Source organism: Nipponia nippon, unplaced genomic scaffold (genome assembly GCF_047370975.1).
Source record: "Nipponia nippon isolate SJK-2023a ecotype South Korea unplaced genomic scaffold, ASM4737097v1 scaffold_3, whole genome shotgun sequence".
NCBI classification, from domain to species: Eukaryota; Metazoa; Chordata; class Aves; order Pelecaniformes; family Threskiornithidae; genus Nipponia; species Nipponia nippon.
The window spans coordinates 63,365,049-63,387,055 of NW_028262347.1; the positions used below are offsets into that span (position 1 = coordinate 63,365,049).

Consider the following 22,007-nt stretch of genomic DNA (forward strand, 5'->3'; position numbering starts at 1 on the left):
CATTGCTTTTTCCCCTCGCCGTGTTCTTTATTCATCCTCTCACAGGAGCAGTGTACACACCGGAGTGTTCTGTGATGTCACTTTGGACGTAATCACGGTTATGAAACCCAAAGCTGCTGGGTCGCTGTGCTTGTCCCGCCCCGCGCTGCGCTGCCAGCATACCTCGGCACACAGTGACCTGCAGTACGTCGCGGTTATCCCAGCGTAGCCCTGACCTGTGGGTCTCCTAAAATGTCTCAGGCCGGGTATCTCACTCTTCCCCACCACCCGTGCTTGCTTACACGCATGCACACACATGTGCAATGCACAGCCTTTAGCACCGATAGTGTGTGCGGCTCTCGCCAGTTCACTTCAGGGCAATTGCGAAGTTCCATGTCTCGGAACCGGGGAGGCCGTGTCCCTCTGCCCGAGCGCCTCCGCACAGCCCTCTCTCAGCCCTCGTGGTGATTGCCAAGGTCCTTTCCACTGAGAAGTGATACCTGCACTCGGTTCTTCTCAGATTTTGCAATACGCATAAATGGGGTGGTGGTGACACTGGGCATGAAGCCATCAACTCATATTTACTTGTGATCTAAGAAAGCGATTTCAGTTCAGACCTCAAAGGGCAAGCTGCTGTGTGATTTAAAATTGTGCTACCAGCAGAAGCATATGACCTCATCGTATGAAAAAGCAGGAGGAGATTAGCAAAGAAGTAAGCTTCTAAAGTACACAAATGTCCACGGGGAAAAAAAGAAGTATCTTAATAGAAAAGTCAGTTGTCTGCGTAAGAGAAGGCTGGGGAAGTGACTAATTTGCTGGTTCTGTTATACGTGCAATTTGATTCAGTTGTTCCTTCTTTGATTCAGGCCCCCTCCTTTGCTTTCTGTACCCCCTACCTTGCCTTGGTTTTTTCTGCCTTTTAAGAGAGAGCAGGCGAGGGAGGGTGGAAGGGCCCAGTGAGGAAGGAGTTAAGGGAATGCTCAGTGGGGATTATAAAACAGCCAGGCACTTGGAAACAGTTAAGAAGAGAGAGAAACAAATCTGCCAGGAGGGAGTGTGGCACTGGAGCCGGTGGTTTATTTTCATGCCTCCCTACACAGCGATGCAGAAGGCTCTCCTACAATGGGGATGGAGGTAATGGCGGGGGGAGCGGGGTCGGTGCTGGGGTGGGGGCGGCAAGGTCAATTGGGGAACAGACTTCTCTGGCACCAAGTTGGCAAGCCTTCCCGCTGATCCTTACCGACGTGCTCCGCTCTGGATGTGGGTCGTTCCCATTAAGGGCGGCGGGAGTTAGCACCTACCGTAGCCTGAGGGCATGGCTTTGCCCTGGGGGCAACGTGCCCTCTTTGCATGTTGGACGTAGGGGAGAGCGGTCTGTGCGCTCTTGGCATCGCCTTGGAAAGGTGAACACAACGACTTTGCTGTCTGCTGGAGCGTGGCGCTGAGAGCAAAGTGTGGGCAGGTCTGTGGATATGCCTATGTGAGCATGAGTTGCATGCGAGGTCCCCTGTGAGCGTGGCTGGGGGTGGACATCTTGCGCAAGCCCACCTGGCCAGGAGGAGCCTTCTGTCGTGCTCTGATGAGTCGGCCTTGAGTCACGAGGAGCTGTGTTTTTACCACCCTGCATTCGTGCCTCAGAAGCCCAGCTGAGACCTTCTGTGTGCTTGTCAGGCACCCGGCGCCTCGACAAGGGCAGTCTCAGTCCCGGGAAGGAAAGGCTAATACAGACACCTGAAGCCAATGTGACCCGACAGACCAGGTTACTGGCAGGGCCGCAAAGGGAAGCTAGGTCAGTCGAGTCTTCCTCCATCGTGTTCCCCACATGCCGGTGCTTGGGGCAGTAGGTAACCACTTCCCAGTTTGAGGGACACTGCTACTGTGATGGTGAGTTAAGAAGTGACCTGAATGTAGGCCGTGCCATCCCTGGCTCTTCAGCTCTGTGCCTAAAAAATCGCGGTGTTTGCAGCTGCACAGCAGCAGGAGCATATGTGGCGGTGACCAGAGGGGAGTACTGCAGGTGTGCAAAGTGGAGACCCATTTTTCTTGGGGGTAAAAAACAGATGCGACTGTTGGAGCCAAAGTGTGCAGAGAGAAAGGTTAGTCACTCTGCAAGTGTCAGGGGCTCGCAGAGGAAATAGCAGGAGTTTGCTGACTAATGCCGATGATGTTCAAGGAGTAAATGAGAAATACAGAGGGAAAACCCTCTGTTTCTGAATTTGGAAAGGAAAAAAAAAAGAGAGGGGAAAAAAAAGAAAGGAAGATGTATGGAGTTACTAATCAGCCCCCGAAGTCTCTGACCTATATCTCCCTCCTTTCCCTGGAGCCATTCTTGAAATGAAAAATTAATAGAGAACAAGCAGGTTTTACCTCCAGGGTACCCTTTTAGGTTGCCATGTACTGCAGGCTGAGACCGGCGGATAGGACTTCGGCGTCCCTCAGCACGATCTAGAAAGCGGAGTGGTCTCAGTCCAGGGTGTTGTGAGGACGTCCAGAGAGACTGAAAGCGAGAAGGTAATCTCCTCTCTGGGAAGGACGGTATCTGGCGTCAGACGGTTGGGAAAAGGATGTTGAGCTGACACGCTGGGTTAAAGTAGACCAGTAAAGAAGGATAGTCCTTGAAGTTACAGTGACTTTATCAGGGGAAATGGAGGTGAGAAGGAAAAAAAAAGTATATCAGGTCATTAGCTCTCTGAGGGCCAAGTTCATTGTATCTACAGAATATTCCTCCCCCTCTTCCCATTTTTAGTTTTTTAATGAGGAAAGAGAATCCTTATTTAAGAAGCTAAAACCTAGGGTTGTGGGTCAGGAGGTTTCATTTCCCAGTTCTGCTGCTGCCTCGCTCTTCAAGCTTGAGCAAGTCATTCTACTTTCTTCTGGCTCCATCTTTGTCTCTATAGGATGTGGTTTGTGATACCCTTTGCAAAGCGTTTTCAAACCTGTAGAAGAGAGGAAGGGCTATATTTTCCAAGGTGACCAGGGCCAGGGCATTGCGATGACAGCTGTGTGCAGTGTAGGAGGAGGAAGGCTGATGCTGGGGGGTTTCTGCCTGCACTGGAATAGGGTCTGCACCCATGCAGCACACTCACGGCTTTGGGCACTGCCAGATTCACCCTCCCATGTGGCACGAGAGGGATGGGTCCCCGTAGCCGTCGAGTGCCGAGAGAAGAGGTGCTGTCACCCACCGTGGCAGCAGGGCTAGGCTAGCTTTGAGGGGGTCTGAGCACATGGGACAATCTGGTCCTTTCCCATCTCCGCGTGTTGGATGACCTCAACTTGGACGCCCAAGATCACTAGCCGTATTTTACGTATAGGTCTGGATGCATCATGTTGTCTTTGTTGTGCTCCTTCAGAGCCTAGCTCCTTAGATGTTTGCAAGATACCTCACTTACTGCTATCTTTTGTGATAAATATCCTCCATAACCCTGAAGGGCCAGAAGCTGAGCCAATCTTTGCTGTCTCGGCATGGACTTCTGCCTCTCCAATATTAGGATGCCTCATGCAGCTTGAGAAACTAGGTTATATAGCAGCTTTAATGGGGCTTTTTCCAGACACTGATTGACCTGATTCCTCAGACCAGCTGTTTTATTTATTAAGCAAAATAGGAGAAAAAGACTGCATCTCCAACATAAATTTGATTCATTGTGGGGAATGTTTAAACTATTTTTTTGGTTTTTTGTAAAGTGATGTGGAGCTCTTACTTCATATTGATTTTGGAGATATTAATTTATACACTAGGAATAAGGAAGATTTGCCTCTTCATCTAATCCCGTTTCTAGAGAGAGATTTATTTAATGTGCAGTGTAATTTGTCTAATGTGCAACTTTGTATGTAGAGTGTATCCAGATCCAGTAGAAACAGTGGGTATAATAAAAGAGAGCACTGTAGTGCAGTGCTGTAAATCCCTCTGTGATTAAAAATACTAAATTAGTCAGTTAGTGCAGTCAGGAGACATTGCTAGCTGAAAAGCAGGGATATATGGCGAGAGTTTTCAGTGCAGGAACCGAGAAACTGGGTCTGTGTTTGTCTCTGTGTGCGTGTGGTATGTGTCTAGGGGAGGGACAGTTTATAACATCACGCGCCAGGAATACAGCTTGGGTGGCAAAGGAGAATCGTCGGGAGTTATCCCAGGGTTGTCCTTGCATGTTCACAAGGTGATGGAGGAGCCGATTCTCCTGCCAGCTCCCATATTGTCTCACTCTTGTTCCCCCCCCGCCCCGAGTCCTGCGCACACTTGGTGGACAGTTGCAAGGTTGGATTTTACACTTACATAAAAGTGTCTCTAAAAATAATTTATTGCTCTGAAGAAGGCTGGCACCATGGATTGGTAGAGTTTTTCATTTTTTTCCCTCATCTGCCTTTTTGTCTGTCTTTCTTTCCTGGTATTAACATGGATAAAGCACTGTCTGGAATTTTTAGCTGGGTCTTTTTTTAGGATTTTGTGAATCTCCCTGTATATAAATAGGGAAAGAATACATTTATAGCAATGTGAGAGTCACTACCTCTGAGTCCTATATCCAGCTTGTGACCACTGCTGCCTACAATACCTGATACTTAACTTGCTTTCTCTTTCTGAGACAACAAGAGGAAAGGTGGGGCTCATGCAAAAGTTGCTGTTTGGAACTGAGTAACAAGACTTTGTTGTGCATTAAGATTAAAAATAAAGAATCTTATTTATCTGAACAGAACCAGGATATGAAATAAAGCTTTAGTTACAGTTTGCATTTAAGTTTGACATAATTCTGTTAGTGTAACATCTGGCATGTGTGGTTTCTTCAACAGCTGGATAATATAATCCAAGAGAAAGAAAAATGTATGTCATGGCAGTGACCTCCTATTGAGGCCATCCAACAGCTTCCCTGTTATAAGACCCTCTTTTTGGTTGTTCACAACTTCACCAAACTTAAACTCTCTGGGTTAAAATTTTCCACCCCAGCTACCTGCCTCAGAATGTATATTTAGAAAACAGCTCTTTTATACCTCTGTTGAAATTTTTTATGAATGTTAAATATAACAAATATACAAATAAGTGAGAAAACAATGCCTCACCTCAACAACCCAATTAAATCTGCATGGTATATATGTCAGAGGCACCACTTATGCTGTCTTCAAGAACATCAGCCCAAACTTGGTCAAGTTTTAAGCCTTAAAAAAATGGTTGTCGTCACATCCTCAGCAGACAAAACAAATCTCTGAAGAATTTGGACGTAAGAGTTTCAATTAGGCAGTTAAAATTAGTGGAAGCTTTTCATGTTAATCTCTCTGTGCCTCAATTCCCTGCCCATGCCATATGGATAATACAGCGTGTTACTTTATGAGGGCATTGTGAAAATACATTCCTTTATGTTTGTGAAACATTCAGTTACTCTAATGATGCATACTGTAGGAAAGCCCATGAGTAAATTACTAATTCCGTCTGCAGAGCAGAACGTGGCTGGTGCCTAGTAAACAAGGCTTGGGGCCACACCTTGTACAGTGCAGAGGAGACGAAATAGTGACTAGTTGCTCACTAAGTGAGCACCGTGTATCCTTCTGTACTGGGTGACGCCAAGGTCCCATAGAAAAATAGCCTGTGATTATGAGATTAGCAGCTCTGCCACCATACATAGGCAAGAAAGGGGGCTGAAGGAAGGTTGCACAGGCAGTCATAAAGCTGGGGTTTCCTAAGCCTTGCATTCTTGATTTGCAGCTTTAAATAGTCTTGCTTTCATCTTTTTCTGTTTTCTGTGTAGTTGTCTATCAGGCAGAGTGGGCATGAGGAATAATAAACGGCCACTGCTGCTGGAAGAAGAGACAGGGAAACGCCTGGTGCCATCGATCATCAGAGAGGAAAATTCTTGGAGAAGCCTTGCATCCAGGCATTGTGTATAGGAGCATGTGTGACCCTTGAGACAGAGACAAGTCAGGGATGGAGGAAAAAAGCAAACAAACTGAGACGTCTTTTTTTCCCTTAGGACAACTGTTTGGTTTATGCTGCTTTTCTATAATAATGCTGTGTACCATTAAACAGCAATGCCACAAACCAACAGACGTGCAAGTTATTTTAAAGAAGGACAAGATCATCCCATTGGTTTTTGTTGTGGGTCTTGTGGGAAGGCCTTTCCTGGTTTTACCCTGGGTACTCATAGTTCCGGTCGCTCCCTCTCCCAGCTCCTGCCCTGTGGAAATCCTAAGTGGTACATGCATGAGACCGTCATCTTTAAGCTTGGGAAAATGATCCAGTCCTGACTCACAGGCAGAATCACCCCCTAATCCCTGTGCTTTTGTTCACTTTCTTACATTTTGCTTTTCTACTCAGATGTGTTTCCTTGGGTAGAAGGAAGTAGTGCTGCCCGCAGCCTGTTACTAGTTCAGAGTTGTATGTGGGCAGTAGTAGGGGAGGAGGAGGCTCTGGTTGAAGTTTGAAGTAGAAATCGTGATCATGTCACCAGTGAGCAAGCTACTGGATGGCTGGGATGCACACTTCAGCAGAAATTTGCCCATCTCACAGTAGTATTGGCTGTTTCACCTGCAGTAACTTGGGATGGGAGTAAGCCAGTCACTCTGATGCTGCAGAGGAGGTGGGAGTGGGGAGCAAAGATTGCCATGAGCCAGGAGCTGAGATGCAAAAAAGTCGTGTAGGTACACTGACTTTAAAGGGTTACAGTTCAGCACGGGACATACTCGCTGAGCTGTACAAGTTGGGGAAACTTGCTCATTCTCTGCCTACATTATGACTCAAACCAGGATGCACATTTTCTTCAAATCCCTAAACCCTAAAGCCCGTGCACAAGAGCCTCTTTTTGATGTGGTTTTCATAATTGATGTTTGTCTATTTCACAGTTGCTTTTCCCCATGGAGTTTCTCTTAAAAATGTCCTATATTTCTTTTTAATTTTGACTGTGCATGGCAAGTTTATATTTCAGAGAAAATATTCAAGCGTCATTTTTTGTAAAGCTAGGATGCCATTAGGGTGTTTTGGGGAGGTAACTGCTTATTATTTGTGGTGTCCCCTGAGAAGCTGATAACTGAAGACCTACCAATATTTCCCCTTCTTCTGCATGTGAATTTTCAGAAAGGTTTGTCAAGACAGACATGGGTCTGCCAGCACCGTCTGGTTATTACAGTTGTTCAAGCATTAGGTGATTGTGTTTTAGCAAGCAACGGTAGTTTCTCTTTCTCTTTCTTTCTCTTTTTTATTTCTTTTTCTTTTAATAGCAAATGCCTTTCACATTCCCTGCTATTGACTCCTCCAAAAGGAGGCATGCCTTTTAACTGACAGCTTTCAGTGTGTAGCTCTGAGCTGAGATCCCTCGGCCCTGTCAAAACCCTGGAGAAAAAGCTGGGGTAGAGCAGGTGGTCCTGCTTCAGCCGAGGGCCCTGTGAGGCAGGAATGAGGGGGCCGTAGCCCCTTGGTCTTGTTCGCACAGTGTGTGCCTGCACACAGGGGCAACCACTGGTGCGGGCGTCTTTGGTCACCTCCAGGTTGTACCTCCGCTCAGCGTGGCTCACGACCAGTGTCCCATCTCCCATAACCCTAACGAGGGAGACACAGAGTTGCTCTGGAGCAGGGATTTTGAAGGAAAATTTGTTACCACGGGAGGGGCTCGCCTCCTCTGACAGATGGTGTCGAGCCACGTGAGTGAAGGGCTCAGACTGGCCTGCCTGGGAGTCCACTGCGATGCATCAGTCTGTTGCCCCGACCTCGGGTGTTTCACACCCAAACTGCTGGGTGTTGACTTTGTCACGGTGTGCTACTTTTTAAATAACCCTTACAAAGGGGTGGAAACTGTCTAACCTACAAGGTGCCCGTGTCCTCCCTCCCACTGCCCTCCGCAGAGCTCCTGGGGAGCCACAGCTTGAAGATGTCCCTGGTGGCAGAGGGGGAGGTAGTGAAGATAATGTCCCCCTCTGACGATCTGGTACATGTTAGGACATGGGATGTGTTACTCCCTTTCTGACCTCTGAAAATGACCTCATTTTCATTTCTAACCTTACGAAAACCTGCTCTTTGCTCCTTTGCCTGCCAGCCAGCCCCGTTCTGAGTTAGAGCACATCAGGCCGGGTAGACGGGATCACCTTTCTTTCCAAAAAAGAGTACAAGGCAGCACCAGCACTTGCTTTAATTTATTCCTGCTCCTGGGTGTAATTATAACCTCTGGGTTTCAGTGTAAAGGTGGAAGGGGATGTGATTGAATGGGGTTAAGTTTTTTTTGCAAATTGCATTAATACGTGACTTATATGAAAAACAACCACCCTCACACAGGAATGCAGGCAGTATTTGCAAGCTGCCTGTGGATTTATGAAGCGTTTGGAAACACACCGTACATTATTTCCTGAGACCTGTTTCTTTACACAGCAACGGTGTTTGCTTATTCTGGGACAATGACGAGACAAGGTATTAAAAACAAAATTAAAAAAAAGGATAGAAACTGTTTATTTCAAAAGCTAATAAGGGCCCCGTTTCCTAGCAGAACAGAAACAAATGACAAACCTTTCAGTACCTAGTTGGGACTTTGAAAGAGCTGCCTAAAGAAAACTCTATTTATCATATATTTATTTATACTTCTTTGAGAAAATTATTTATCATATATTTATATATACTTCTTTTTAAATTTTTTTCCCTCTTTTCTGTGAAGGCTGTTTACACCAAAACAATATCTTTGTTTTCGGAATTCATCTGCTCCTGCTGCTCCTTTTCCAGCTGAACTCACAATACTCGGTCTGTGACATCACCGTTGGCTGCAGTGACAACGTGGTGTCACAAAGAGGAGTTTTCACTCCAGGTGGAGAATGTGCAGCAGCAGCAGCAGCAGACAAACTCTGCCGAGAGCAGAGCGCGTGTTTGACTATGCATATTGCTAGTCATGAAGAAAGAAGGGAAGGAAAAATCTGCAAGAAAATCCAGGAGCGGAAAACCCGTGAAATGCCCGTGTAGGTCTTCTGAGAGTGTGCAGCTTCTGGGGTGGGCGTGGGTGTGCATGGGTGCTGGAGACTCTACCTTCCACAGGATTTCTTTTCAAATCAGTTAACAGCCGACCAAATACTTAACTGGTAGAAAATTACTTACTTTTCAAAAAGGGAGAGTGGGAGAGAGGAGTTTAATTCAGATTCAAGTGTGACTCGGATACCTGAACTGTATCCACAAGTTTTGTGGGGGTTTTTTGCCTTTTTTTTTTCTCTACACAAACCCCCTTGCAGAAAACAAGGGGAGATGACTAATGCCCTGATCCTTCTAACGCTTACACATGTGGTTAGCTTTCAATGCGTGAGTTGTCCTGCTGAAGTCAGTTAAGACAATTCATGTGCTTAAACTAAGACACAGGCCCACGTGCCTGTAGCATGAGGGTCTAGCCGGCTGCCCTAGGGGAACAGTTAAAGAATTTATAGAATATTTTCTAATGCAGACACTGTCTTGACCTGGAGGAGCTGAAGTCTCTGGCCTGAATTCTCCAGGAAAAGCAAACAAACTGGCCTTATGCCTTTCCCTTTTGCTTTTGTCTGCCTGATTCATCTCTTGGGTCACAGGCTTGCAGTTGCTGGTTAGAAGGTGAGGCATGTCTGCGAGTGTTTGAAGGACTGTCGCCGAAGAGGTGACACAGTGAGATTGAAGAGCGGGGGGGGAAATGGAATGGTAAAATGGTCAATGTCCCCACTGACAGTATCACAGTGATACAAGTGAAAAATACATGTACATCCCCAGACATCCTATAGCTAGATATCACTAGACATCCAAAGCCTAGTTATTAGTGACTGGTTCATTTGTTGGTTGCCTTGAAGAACAGTATGTCCTGGTGGCCTGCAAGCATGGATGGAGCAGTCATCTCACATCCACTCCAAAAGCTACCCTGAAGGGTAGGGGCAGTGTGGAAACCCCTCAGATGCACTTGTAGCATTATTTCCATGCTTCAGTCTCACGGCTGCACCAAGGACTCCAGGAAGACCTTGAGCAGGAAAAGGCATTACTGTTTCTCCAACATAACTTCCCTGCCAGTGTAAGACAGGCAGCACCTCCATCTGGCTGAGTGCACTTGGAGATGTGTTTTCCAAAAGACCCTGAGCAATCTCTGCAGCCACAGCCCTCGGTGACTGATGAGCAGCCTTTGCCACAAGTGTCTTCTCACACCTCCAGCGTGCTGGGCAACCCAGGCATCTGCTTGGTCAGGGTCCAGGTTCCCAGTGAGAAGAGGCTGAGTGTTACTCTTGCTTTCCCCTGGCTCTCCGCTGAAGCCATGCTTCAGCATTTCTGAAGTGTCACACATCAGGAGGGTATCTATTTTTCAGGCAAGCCCTGTAGCAGAACTGTACTGGCAGCCTCAGGAGAGTGGCCATTTACCTACATCTGTGTTTTGGGATGTCTTAGGAATTTTGTTTGTTTGTTTTTTTAGCAGGGCTGCACACACTGTGTTGCTGTTGTGGAAGTCCATATGATTCATGTCTTGCACAGTCTGACAAGTTTATTGTAGCTCGCGTGTGCTCAGCTGCACACTGTGTTTGCTGCACTGCTCGTGGTTGGTACCAGGGCAGCCCATCGTGCTGGTGCTGGGCTGTGAGTAAGTGCCAGGATCCAGAGGGTGCCATGTGTGGGAGGGCCACTCAAGTGAGCTGCTTGTGTTGGCTTTGGGAAGTGGAGAGGACATGAGAACACTTGCTTGGGCTTTATTTTTTAAAACTCCTCCAGGAATAGCATGTTCCTTGGAACAGGCAGAGCAGAAAGCAGGAAGGTCAATTTTGGGATCTATTGGTGCTGCCAAGATCCAGTTTCATATTTATTTTATGACCCTGCAGAGCATGGAGTAAGTTATCATTTCATTTGAACAGCTCAGAGTCTCTACCACCAAGCCTTTAAAAGACTAGATGTCCAGTTACATCTGCTTCTGTTTGACGTCTGTCTTCCCTAAGGTTCAAACATTACGCTGGCTTGTTGGGTCCTTCATTCACTGCTGCCCATCTGAACCTCTCAGCTCTTCTTTTTTTTTTTTTTTCTTTTTTTTTTTCCTTTTTTTTTTTCTTTTTTTTTTTTTGGTAAAGGAGAAAGGAGAGAAGGTGCAGAGAGCTGGGAGCGGAGGCATAGCAAGGTGGATGCATCGTGGCCTTGGTGAAACCCAGGGATGAGCTGGAGGGAAGGACCAGGACAAAACAGGAGTGACATCATTAGTTGGGAAATTTAGAGCAGTTTCATGAAAACCTGTTTGGTGCCATCTCGTGTGCAGTCCGCGGGCAGGTGAGAGGAGTGTGGTCGGGGGCCTCCAGCCAGCCGGTTTTCTGCACTGTTGATCTGCCACACGTGCTGTCCCCATAACCGCCCGCTGCTTTGGAGCCCCCCACGCTTGGCTCGGTGGTAGCTTGTGGCATGAGGTTCGCAGGGCGATGGCGAGCTGTGCGGAGACGGGTTTCCCTGAGCAGCTGTGCAACGCGACCCAGCCCTGCCAAGTCAGCATTGCTCTTCCATGACAGCACAGGGAGAACAGGCCTTTACCGTAGAGATCTACCGACTGTTCATTTTGCTCTAGAGCTACATCTTCTCCCTTTTATTTGTCTCTTCTGTGAACTAAATATTTCCATAATAGTTAGTATGAGGGCTTTCCGTGGCCCTCTGTGGCTTTTGTCAATCAGCTACATCTTGTTTTCTGTTTTTGCCAGATTTCCATAAAGGGGGACAAAGATAAAGGTGAGCTGTGTGTCGCAGGATACTGATTTTGTGGGTGCTGGTATAAATACATCTGTTTTAAACCTCACGCCTATGACTAATGTTTGTAGGACTGAGGTCCCACTTGGCACTTTTAGCCTGTTCAGGTGTGTCAGAGACATGCCTGATGGGGTGTGCTGATTGACAGCAGGTTCGGGAGGGCTGGGCAGTCGGTCAGGATCAGCATCATTCGTTTGGTGCCCAAATGCAAGGTTGTGGTTTGTTACCTGAGTGATGGGACAAGGGAGCTTGCACTGCATCTGCTTACAGTGTGCCCAGCTCCTCAGGACAGGTCTAACAGTCACCCACTGTCCTGAACACTGAATTCTCTTGCTAAACTTTTGTAATCACCATAAAAAAATTGTTAGGTAAATACATTTTCTATGCCCAAAAGCAATTGCCCCACTTCCTTTTGTTCTGAAGTTGATAGATATAAAAATGAAATATGGACCTTTGTTCTTAAAAGGTCATAGTTGTTTGGTCCTGAGGGAGATTCATATTGAAACAGGTGGTGTTAAGATTTGATGATACTCTAAAGAAATTGAATGAATTAGGACTTTGGTTTGTAAAAGTCATAAATCAGCTAGAAATTGCCTGTGATCTGAAAGATGGAGATGGCCATTTCTGAGATAAGGAACTCCCTTTTTCTTAATGGAACTGGGGTGGGGAAACTGAATGGAGAAGGGCGTTGTGTCAGATGCAGAACCAGCGGTCAGCGATTGTTTTGCATTGTACTAGTTTCGTTTAAGGCTGCCTTCTTTCTGGCTTGAAATAATAGCTCATAGTGGCAGTGGCCTCCAACCCTTGCTGCCTAATGCATGGTTGGTTGCTAGGAGGGCTGCCGTCATCCATGTTCTACTCATGGACGTGATGACCAATTTTGCATCACTTTCCAAGCTTTGGCTGGATGACTCAGCTGGTCCTCTGGTGACTCATTTCAATCTTCCATGAGCCCAGGAAGGACTAAAGAGGGAAGCGTGGCTATTTTCAGATATGAAAAATGACCAAACCCAAGGAGTATGTCCACAAAAGAGTACTGCAAACATCGAATGAATTAGGTATTTATATAGGGTGTAAACTCGCCCCTTCCCACTGAAATTCTTTCCCCTGTTACTGTACTTCTGCTGAATCTAGTTTCCAGTCTCTTCTTATTCTTCATCCATATGAATATTGGAAAGCTCTCTGTGAGTTTTGAGTGCATAAGGTCTGATGAAACTTCACAGGACTTTTGGTACTAAATTCACCTAGCTGGTTTTGGTTTGGTTTTTTTTTGGCAGTTTCCCCCTCTCGTCATTTACTGGGATTCTTGCAATTGCTTTACCACAACCGTAGGCCCACCGCAGGCCGTTTTTTTCCCCAGTCATTCCTATGTTAGACAAAGCTAAGATGCCCAAGGTTCTCCTAGACCTATTGAAAGCTCTTGTGATTGACCACAAGATGTTACTAACTTGTTTTTTCTGGATCCTGTGGAAACAGCGGTGTATTTGCTCCTTGTTAGAAAATCATCCAGACCTTACTTTCCCAGAAACTCTGCTTTCCGTGTGACTCAGTTCAGCCAGACTTCCTTTTCATCATTAGTTGAAAACCATAGGTGTGACTGTGGACAGCTTGGCTGCGATATCACTGGTGTGTTGATGATTCTGAACTCTTCGTCCTGTTGCATCTAGGCTGAATCCTCTAATTTCCTTGCTGTAGGAAAAGGAAAGAGTCCAGTGTTCTGGGTTGAAAGGGCATGGCTGCAAAACAGCTGTAATAGTGCCAGAGAGGTGGTTATGGAAGAGATGGGGCAAGTGCGTAGCGACATGTCAGGTCACAAGCATAGGATCATGAATGAGAAGGAGGCCTGACGGCCCGTTTTGCTAGTCTGTCATCTGTAGCCAGCTATCCTTCCTAACGTGGATTTTTGATACTGTAGGTTTGGCTTCAGCAATTGTGCTGTACCCTTGAGTGGTAGCAAAGCGTGAGTGCAGTCGTACATGGCATAAGGCGTGCTCAGGTGACCATGTCTCTGCAGGGTGCTGTTTAGGGTCTCAAAAGCACCAAGCGATCTGGAGCAAAGTTACACCAAGGGTTATCTTTCACTGTACACCCCACCGAAGCTATCACCTGCTTGCTCTTTTTTGGTTGAAGAGGAGTGTGTGCGCCCAGTCTGGCGGTGGGGCTGTCTCCACCTAGAGCCTGATTTTGAAGCTCGGTCCCCCTTTCTAGCCCATCACAGCAGTAGCATGCCTCAGGCTGCACTGCCTGCAGAAGGCATTTGGCATGTATCGTACTGGATCTCCAGGTTCAGCTTTGCTCTTCTGTCATGCTCTAGTCTTGCCAGCACAAGAAGCCCAGCAGCCATGGCGTTAAGTGCTGTAGAGCTGAGTAAATAAATATGTCAATAAATAATCATATCCTGCACAAAAGAGAAACCTGGGGGAGAGGCTGATGGTAGCTAGGGAGTTCTGCTGATACAGGTGGAGGTTTTTATTGGTTTCTTTCTCTTAATGACTTCCCTTCCTCTTGATTTCTTTTCTTTTAGAGCTTTGAGGGGGAGTAGGCAGTTACTGGTCTCCCTGAGCTTCTTCATTGCACACAAGGGCCTTATATCCTTCTTTCTCAAGTAGATATCCTTTCCTGAGCTCCTGGATGTTTACTCTTCGAGGCTCTGAAATCCTTCATGTAGTTTATCCCCACACGTAAATCGGGTTTTCTTTCTGTGTTAGCAAGAGCTTCCTGCATCACCTAGGCTGTCCTTCCTTGGCCAGACAAGCTGCTTCTCTGCATGCTGAACTGGCCTCTGTTCTATTAAACCTTGCTTAAAAAGAAAGTTCCTGTGAAGACAGCGGGAGATGAGGCATGTACTGCCAGCCCCCAGCCCCAGCAGCCAGCCAGCAGTGGGGCAGGGAGGTGTCCAGAGTCACTTCTGTGGGATCGCTTGGGGCAGCATCACACATTTATTTTGGAGAAGAGATTCGTTGCCTTCATGGGTCATCCTCTGGCTGTGCAAGTGCTGGCATGTCTATGTGTGCCTGAGTGTGACCGTGTGTTTTGTGTGACAGAGGTCAGTACAACCTCAAATACAGCAAAACAAATCATTGGAATTTCCGAGCCATCGCCATGACCGGGGTTCCCGAGGATACGCCTGTTAACGCCCCATGTTCTCATGGAGACTGCTGCAGCTCCCTCTCACCGTGGTCTCCTACAAGCTACTAGCCACTCTCGAAGGAGAAGGGATCAAGAGAGACAGTTAAGTGGCACTTTTCTACAGGGTTACTCTTCTCAGGCGCAGCCTGTGAATTAAAGAGGATTTTTTGGGCGGGAGATGAGTCCACACCCAAACCCTAAACCCTGTGTCTCCCTGATGGCCTTTGGTTTGGGCCAGGTGGCTCAGTCCCGTTGTGCCCATTCAGCTCACAGCCCCAGCCCGTTTCATGTCATACGTTTCTGAGTTTGTAGTCTTAACTTTGGAAGGCAAACCAAGAGCCATGAGTGACAGCAAAAAAGTTTCCTGACTGGCCATCACTTTGGGGATGTTTTCTTGGCCATAAGTGATGAGGGAGATAAAGTCTGGAAGACAGGGTGAAAAATTCATGCTCAAAATGTGTTTCTGTGAGGAACTAAAGGCCTTTTCTCTGCGCAGGTATGTGTTTGTGTGTCTATGTGAGGACAGGTTATTTACAGAATTGTTTTAACTACTTAAAGTGCAGGTCAGGTGATTAACCTGCAGTATACTTCCTCTTAATTTCCTAAAACACCCCATTGCCCTCGATGTATGAGAATGCTGTAAATCCTATGTTTGGTCATTCTTATTTGAAAGGGAGATGTTGCTGCAGAAACAAGGAGATGTAGGTAACCCTGGCATTGGGATAGTTGGGACATCATCAAACCAGTCTGTCTCAATTTTCTGCTTTGGCAGAGCCCCATGTCCAGCTTCCCCACCTTTCTCCTTGCATCTTCATCTTCCTTTGCAGCCCAGATCCTGCGTATTTCATCCAGACCTCACCAGAGGCTTGTTTCTCTCCAACAGGTCTGTATCCTGATGGAAATGAAATGAAGGGAGGGACTTTGCGAACAGGCAAACTGACCTTTTCAGCCCAGCTAGAGCTTGATCTGAGTTTCAGATTTCGTAAACAAAGCAAGGGCTGAATGTCATGCAATGGCCTCTTTGCAAATGAAACACTTACGAAAAAATCCTGTGGGAGTGAGAGGCTCAGCCTAAGACTCCAGCAAGCCTTGCCCATGTCCTGCCTTCACAAGTAGGGTTGCTTCTAACGAGTGAGGTATGTGAGGTGCCAGCCATTCCCTGTGGTTTCACCACACTTGCGGGCCAGTTGGAGTCATTGACATTGCAAAGCTAATATTTACAGGTGGGAAGTCATCCAGGTGGGGAGGCAGACCTGGTGGAAAAAGCCAAAATATCCTTTCCACTAGGCAGTTGTGGGAAGCCACAAGTGTGCCAGTGCTGTGTGGGTAAGGGGGGCACAGCCAGGGCAGCAGAGGGAAACACTGGTTCATTTTGGTCCCTTTTCCAGAGGCCCTGGTGCCCTTTCCTGGGAACTAAGATCATAGAGGGCCAGGTGGGGTGGCCAGGGAAGGCTGTAGGACCTGGGGTCAGGAACTGAGGAAGTCTTCTATTTGGGGAAATAGATGGGGATACTGTGGTCAATCCTTGTTTGGAAGATGGAAACTGAAGTGACCGAGCTGAGTGACTTGACCCACGCTGCCTGGAAAGCAGAGTCATGCCGAGATCCTTCTTTTTTTCAGTTCTGCCTTCAGGATGCAACTCTGTTAGCAAGTAGCAATCAGAGGTGGAGCTTGTGGGAATGTAGAGGCTCTTGCATTACCGATTTGTTTGGAGGCTAAAAGTATGGACCTACATGCATGCTAAACTGGACTACAAGGCAAGCCCTGGCCAGTTTCATATTTACTGCTCAGGCTATCTTGTACAGCTCTCCTAAGGGAACCTTGGGTGCTGTAGAAATGCCATGGTTAAAGTTTGTTGCACTTTCCCTCCATGGAGGACATATGATGGGAGGGAAGAAGGTGGCCAGAACACATATGCTTTTGCCAGCTACCTGGCTCATTGATCTGAATAACTGCTTTTGGGCTCATCTGGCACCATTTCAGCTTCAGGATGGGGAAGCCACAAAATATTCCGTGGTAGCTTGCTTTCCCCATCTCCTCCAGCATTTCAGGAACACATTTAAGCATGGCATTATACGAGCCTCAGTGTGCCATGGCTCATTTTGAGTGGTGCTGGGGGTGTTACCATGGTCTCCTGCTCTTTAGGGAGATGCGGTGCTGCTCATGTGTCCCCCAGCAGCCTGCAGCAGAGCCCCAGCCGGGCACCCAGCATGTGCCTCAGCTCTGCCAGGCCCCCCTCTGAGAAAAACAAGAGGGATTTCTTCGGCAAGGCATTTTGTTAGACATCCTTCAGTGTCCTCCAAAGATAAAGCTTCAAAGCAGGGCTTCTGTCGATCCTGCCTGTCTGACTTCATCTCCTTTTTTTCTCATCCCATTTCTGACTCCAGAGCAGGCTCTCTTCTCCTCCAGGGCCCTTGGGAGTGTTTGGTTGTAAAACTTGTTCCTGACTTCATTGACACCCACTTTCCTAAAACATCTTTCCACTGAGATGGCGCATAAGTTCCTTTGCACTCTCATGCTGACCTTGAAGGCTTCCAGGTGCTGCCATTACCTCTGTCTTTATTGTTCATTGCCTCATTTTGCTCTTGGGACTCCAGAAGTCATCACAGGAGCTGATGGCTTTTCTCCCTGGCTCGGGAGGGCTGTTGCTCAGCGAGGTACGTCCGGCAGGGCGATCCATCTGCCTTCTCAAGCCACTGAGGCCTGCCATGGGCACAGCGGACTCCCAGGTTTCTTACGTTATGTCTGGAGAGCACTTTGACATCTTGGTAGAGCGTTAGCAGCATCATTTCATGATTTCCGTAGAGGTGACAGTCTTCCTGTCAGCTTTGACAGGTATGCTGAAGGGGGTTTACTTACTGGGGTCTGGTTCTGTTTTGTCAAGGCTGTAGCCTATCAAATATATTCGCTTGCTGCCTTCATTTGCCTTCCACTCAGTGGTGTCAAGGTGTTCTGGAGAGAAGAAGTTTTGCACTATTCCAACTGGGCTGGGTTTTCCCCTAGGAAGGTATCTAGGGGTTACCTTCCAGTTCAGGGGAGCACGGACTTGACTGCTGGACCTTCTCATACCAAGACCTAGAAACTGGTGTGAGGTCCAGTGGCTGCAGCATCTGCAGCGAAGTAATGAGGCAGCCTCTGGTGAGGTATATTTTAACCTATGTTCTCAGGTATTGCATCGTTAATTAACTATAACGTGAAACATGAACTAGTCACATGATTTACTGAGGAAATCTGTAATATCTCTTGTCATTATTGCAATTCATTAAAGTGGGAGATGGAGGTGGCCCCTAAAGAATCCTTCACTGAGGTGTAATCAAGGATGTAATGTAAGTGTATATATTTGTCCCTGAGATTTTGCTTCACGTGCCTAAACCCAGGAATATGTCAGAGGAGCCCACAGCTTATTACTCAGGCTTGTGGGCACCTGAACCCACATCAAAAGGATGAATAAGAATTGCAATGTTTCTAGATTACAGAAGATATCTAATAGCAGGGCTTTGTGGCTTGTAGTGGATATGGAAGAGTGGAGTTCTGTAGTGGTGAGATGTGAAATTGTGGTCACTGAGCACTGAAGGAAAGACTTGATATTGCAGGGACTTGACTCCTTTGTCTATAGAGACAAAATAAAATAAAACACAGCACAAATGGTTCAAAGGGAGATCTGTGGCTGGTGATGCCGTGTATTCACTAATTCCTAAGAGTTTGGTGTTTCAGATGTATAGCATGCTTATTTAAGTGGTTGCCCACAGTCCAAATCCAGCTCACATGACATTGCCTAGTGACCCACCAGATGTGCCAAGCGTGAGCAGATGGGGCTGGAGCAGCCTAGATGTTTCCAGGCTCCGGTGCAGGGTCTGGCCCGGGGTGGTGCTGCCTTGTTCGGTCTGTGCGGGACGCACCAGGGCTCTGGGTATCCTACTTCCCCCGAGCTACTACTCATGCCAGCTCTCACCTGGGGTGGCAGGGATGCTTCCAGGAGTGTTGGACCCAGTGCGGACAGCTCTGCCCATCTCACAGTCTCCATGCGTAGCCCTGGGAAAAGAGATGCTGCTGCTGCAGGGACCGTGCACCAGAGAGCACCCGTCTCCCACTGCCCCCAACACCGGAGATGTCCTGGAGGGGAAAGTGGGTGTGCGCCATCTCACCAGCCTGCATCGGTACATAGGCACTGAGCCCAGGCTTGCTGACTGGCCTGCTCCCCAGGCGGTGCTGGCTAGCAGCCCCAGCCAGCCCTTACCACCTCTCCGAGCACCTCCTGTGCTTGGGGGCAGGAGCGGTGGAGCTGGAGGCTCAGGGAAGGGGGCAGGACAGACTGGGCTGGCTCAGAGGAAGGTCTCCCCAGTGTTTTGCTGGCTGTGTCCTCTTCTCCCTGGTCAGCTGAGAAGGCTTTCAGTACACAGCAGGCAAGTTGCCATGGGTTTAAGGAGTTAAAAGGGAGAGTGAAGAAGGGAATAAAGATGATTTGTGGGGGGAGATAGCAGTATCCTAAGCCACGTGTCAAAATAACCTGCTCAGGGCATGATAGGGAACAGCTGCCTACGTCTCCGCATGCCCAAGAGTACTAACTGAGGTCCTGGTTGCTAACTTTTATCCTATCTATGAAAAAAAGTCATTGTGTGGAGTATGAAATAGTAAGCAGGGTTGCGTTGCTGATGCTATAAATGCAGGAGTGGGACATGTAGGAGGGCAGTCGGGGTGGCGGGGGGATACAGGGTGTGAAGGTGATTGCGTTGAGTGCTCCCTGGCCGTCACATTGCAGCAGGATGATAGGCTTCTTGGGTGTGTAGAAGGATGCTTGGCTTTGTTTGATTGGTTTTGTTTATGGCTACTCTGTGCATTGGAAAGTCTTGCTTTTTCATCTGGCCGGGGATGTGGATCAAACGTGGCAGCTTGGAGCCGTGTGAAGCCAGGTCTGGAGCACTGCAAGGGACAGGCTCTGTCACATCTTTAAGAACTGCTGTGCGCTACGTAAGCATTTAGGAAACTACTAATTAGGACGAGACAGTTTTACTAGCAGGACAGGAAAAGCAGAGCAGGAAGGCAGGGAGATTTTCACCTGGAACGAAGGCTTCCTTGACATATTCTGCTCACCAGGAACAGGAAGGAGTTGAGGCTGTTGAGGTCTGAACTCCACTTTGAGGTTGTCTCCAAACATTCAGTAGCACAAGGGAAGGAATTTGTGTAGCCTCCAGGGACATAAACTTTAAGGAGGTTCCAAGAGCACAGTGGTACTGGGGACAGTGCTTCAAAAGGGGCCACACAGAGGCCACCGTGAAGAAGAGTGTTGTGCTTGAGACATGGCTATTTTGAAGGTGCAATACATTAGCCATACCTGGCAGATCCCCTTTTCATTGCCGCCTTAACCTGGGCATGCATATGAGTTTGCAGGCTTGTGCCTCTCTGGGGAGAAGTGGAAGATATTTATTTCAGGAGTGTCTTGTGTGTATCATTTATATGCTGAACACATGCCACGTGCTTTCGACAGTATTTTTCAAGCAGGCACTGTCATTCTGGCGGCAGTCAGCAAGCAGCCTCTGGTTACAGTGCACTGGCAGCTCTGCAGGTACTGCAAAAGGTCTTACTGCCTACTTAATACAGGGCAGGGGCTTGGTCTCTTGCCACCGCAAAGGCCACATTTATAAATCAGCAGTAAGTGCTAGGAGTAAAGCAGAAGAAAACATCAGTGACTTTCAAACTGTTCCTTCTTTAGTCCCTAAAGTGTATTTTTTGCTCTTTGTGGTGAGGTGGGTGGATAGGGAACTTTACCTCATTTGCTTTCCTGAAACCTGTTGGAAGTACAAGTGAGGCGGCTGCGTGATTTGTGTATGCATGCAGAAGAGGGCCATCTGAATTGTAAATAGCACCTGCTAAATCATTATTAAGTGAAAGCTGACGTGGGAGGAGTTCTCAGGAAAGAAAAAAAGTCAAGTCTTTTAATAAAAGTCATTCAGGCTGTTTTAACATTGTCCCCTGGCTGCAAGCTACCTACTTCAGCTCATGTGGATGCTATGGGGAGTTATGTGAGTCGTATCAAGGACAGGGGAGGCCCCATTAAACCCAGTTACTGTCAATTGTGTGAGACCTTTAAATGGCTACACTAAAACTCATTATTAAAGAAAGGAACTATCAATTTTATTTAATGCTTGGTGCCCAACCTTGATTCTGCTCTCAGCCCAGAGACTCGCTGTGTGCAGCAGTGATAGAAAAATTAGGCTTGCACTCTTCAGGGCTTGTATTTAGCAGTTGCGGAGTCGGGGCTGCAGCCTGACTGGCCAGCTGGGGCTGCAGGAGGCTGCCCTGCACCCCGGCCAAGGCCGGGACCAAGCCTGAGCCCAGGAGGGTTCAGTCAGTGTCGCCACTTGCCTTGGTCCAGACAAAGCTTTTGCTAGCACAGGTGGGGCTGCTGAGCCAGGCTTCAGGCAAGCAGGAGCGCTCTGTGGGCATGGCTGCTCGTCCTGAGCATCCTCATCCCCTCCGCTGCTGTCAGAGAACAAAAAGAAGAGGAACCAGGGGCCAGCCTCAGGCTGTCCCAGGCAAAACGTGGCAGGGTTGTCGCGAATGAGCGGTTAGGTCGCTTAAATAATCACCGCCACAGATATTTGTAAATAGTGATTTTAATAGAAATTTATAAAAGGGTGATTTAACAGAGTTCGATGGCAAGGTTCACTCTATTACTTATTAAATGAATGGAATATATGGAGAGAGAGAGAAAGAGAGAGAAAAGGGAATGGGGGGGTGGGTGGTAAAGGAGGCCCTCCCGTTGAGTCACGAGGTTCGGAATGGACCCCCTTGCTTTCTAAACTCCTTCTTCAAGAGGAGCCTAGGTGCGTCTGGATCCAATCCTAGCCTCAGACTTGGTCAACGGTTTATGTCTAAGGATTACATGTATTTAGCAGCAACTTAGGTTTATTCACAATAAGGAGAGAATCATAAGAATTAAGTAGTAACTAATCATTGGTTATTCTAGCATCTACAAAGTGATTAAATAAAGCTTACTACAGTTTTTGTATAATACACACACACACACAATGACACAATAGGCCTAATAAAAGAATACCTCTTAAAATCCCTCGCGAGTTTGATACGCGCAGATAAAGATACCCGTCAAAAATTCCCCTCGAGTTCAGTGAAATACTCACTTCAATGATTGTCGCAACGGGCGAAGGGTTGAACCTCAAGGAGTGAAGGGCGCTGGAGATCAGCCCAGGTCCTGTCGCCAGGCCTCCGTATGCAA

General features: G+C 47.5%; 1 protein-coding gene and 1 long non-coding RNA gene across 15 annotated transcripts in view; both read left to right on the forward strand.

The window, feature by feature from the left end:
- HIPK2 (homeodomain interacting protein kinase 2) overlaps positions 1–22,007 on the forward strand; it is a 145,126-nt gene that overhangs the window by 18,745 nt on the left and 104,374 nt on the right. The gene's annotated exons all lie outside the window — the stretch shown is intronic.
- LOC148054674 (uncharacterized) lies at positions 1,299–6,002 on the forward strand. Of its 2 annotated transcripts, XR_015706977.1 has the most exons (3): positions 1,299–1,863; positions 2,366–2,490; positions 5,709–6,002. It is a non-coding gene; the product is annotated as an uncharacterized LOC148054674 (long non-coding RNA). The 2 variants fall into 2 exon arrangements; XR_015706976.1 differs by having other exon boundaries at positions 1,299–2,490.